Source organism: Centroberyx gerrardi, chromosome 4, assembly GCF_048128805.1.
Source record: "Centroberyx gerrardi isolate f3 chromosome 4, fCenGer3.hap1.cur.20231027, whole genome shotgun sequence".
In the NCBI taxonomy this organism is placed as follows: Eukaryota; Metazoa; Chordata; class Actinopteri; order Beryciformes; family Berycidae; genus Centroberyx; species Centroberyx gerrardi.
In genome coordinates this window covers 34,306,159-34,308,261 of record NC_136000.1, presented here as the reverse complement: position 1 = coordinate 34,308,261, position 2,103 = coordinate 34,306,159, and the positions used below count along the sequence as shown (strand labels likewise).

The 2,103-nt window shown below is 39.0% G+C and overlaps 1 long non-coding RNA gene across 1 annotated transcript; it reads left to right on the top strand.

The window, feature by feature from the left end:
• Positions 1-311: 311 nt before the first annotated feature.
• LOC139918851 (uncharacterized) lies at positions 312-1,751 on the top strand. The gene is made up of 4 exons (XR_011784980.2): positions 312-398; positions 683-749; positions 1,300-1,409; positions 1,676-1,751. It is a non-coding gene; the product is annotated as an uncharacterized LOC139918851 (long non-coding RNA).
• The last annotated feature ends 352 nt before the right edge of the window (positions 1,752-2,103 follow it).

The window sequence follows — 2,103 nt, the reverse complement described above, 5'->3', positions numbered from 1 at the left end:
TCAGGTAAACGCTATGACTTTTACTGATAAAGCCTAGTGTCCCAATATAGTATGTCACTTGGGGTGTCTTTATTCAACTGCACACAGGTTTACATTGATGTACATGCTTATATCTTCATTATTATGGATTGTAGTGTGCATGATGGTGAGTGTGTGGGTAAAGAAGTGAGTATGCAGTGTGTTTCATGTGTTAAAATATGTTACCGCCACATGCCCAGAAAAACATTTCACTAATGACAATGTAAAAGTGTTCGGACTAATGAAGCTACTGATCTGCTCTAATTTTTTTCAGACACAGCACAGCTGTTAAAGGACAGCAAAGACCACAGTGAACACCACAATGGCAACAGCTCCACTGAGGAAACAGCATACCCAAACAAGCAAACATTGCGATAAAGGTTATGAAAAATAGCACTGCTAAACCCTTACGTAGATGTTTTTGTCACCATTACTAATGTACATTTCCTCCTGGAAAGAAATACCAATGTGCAGATGGGAAGACAATGTCTAATGCTAACTTTTGCTATTTTTCTCTTTACTATGTTGTACAACCAATCATGTTTTCACCATTTCCACAATTTCCCATAAACTATGTTATCACAACATAAACAACAAACAAACTAATTTTTAGATAAAACAACTAGGACTAATGGAACTACTGATGTTCTCTGATTATTTTCAGGCGCGGTACAGTGGATACAGATAAAGCCCAGTGAGGAAGCAGCACACCAAAACAAGAACACATTGAGGTAAAGATTCAACATGTCACTGGTCATGGGAAAATGATCTTACATACACCTCTTCAAAAATTCAGCTACACATAAAGTGACGCATGCCCAGAACGACAATCATTGGCCTGCTTCATATTTCCTCCTACCTGTATCCACTGGCTGAGAGACAATCTGTGGAGTGATGCAAATATATACATCTGTAAAACACTTCATCCCCAAATTAGAAAGACTACCACATGTAACTATATTCATAGTGAGAAATATTCCACAACTCAAGCTTTACACAATGTAAACACTATGACATTTCCCGTTATTACTTCCAACAAAGAACGCAGCTGCCATCTACTATTTCAATGGTGTACTGTACAATCACCAACACAGAACCATAAAAGCTTAGACTGCTCACAGTACATTTTGTGATATGTGGTCTCCTCATCTAAGTGCACACAGTTTTACATTGATACGCATGCTTACATTTTCATTATTATACATTGTACAATGCATGATGGTGCCTATGAGGGTTCTGTGATAGAACTGACTCTGCAGTGTGTTATCTCATTATTTTCAGGCACAGGACAGCTGATACAGATAAACTAAAAGATGACAACAGTAAAGACCACACAGAGAACAGCAGCAGCTCCACTGACAAGCAGCATACAAAAACAACAACACATTGAGGTAAAGGTTATAAAAGTCACTGGTAAAGCCTAGTGTTACAATTTCTTGTTTCATATGGGGTGTCTCTATCTATTGAAGTGCACACAGGTTTACATTAATGTCCAAGCTTGTATCTTCATTATTATGAATTGTATTGTACATGATGGTGACTGTGTGGGTAAATTCATGAAAGATTTCTACTATGTATTTCTATTTTTTCAGTGTGTACAAGGTAGTGTAGAACTTTCTGTATTCTAGTTACTAACACATATTTCCTTTCATTTCAGAAGAACACATTCAACACCAGACCACTGTAACACAGATGTACTTCATTACATCAGACATCCTCCCCACTGAAATCACTTCAACCTTTTGTTTTTATTCTGTGTATATTGCATTTTATTATTACTAGTAAATAAGAAAATACTCTGACCACGTCATGATCCACCTGATTCCTGTCTCTCCATCCACCCTGAAGCACTGTGCTGATCAGCTGTCTCCGGTGTTCACAGACATTTTCAACACCTCACTGGAGACATGCCACATACCAGCCTGCTTCAAGACCTCCACCATCATCCCCGTCCCCAAAAAAACAAGGACCACAGGACTTCACAACTACAGACCCCTCGCCCTGATGTCTGTGGTGATGAAGTCATTTGAGCGCCTTGTGCTGTCACTCCTCAAACACATCACTGACCCACTCCTGGACCCCCTG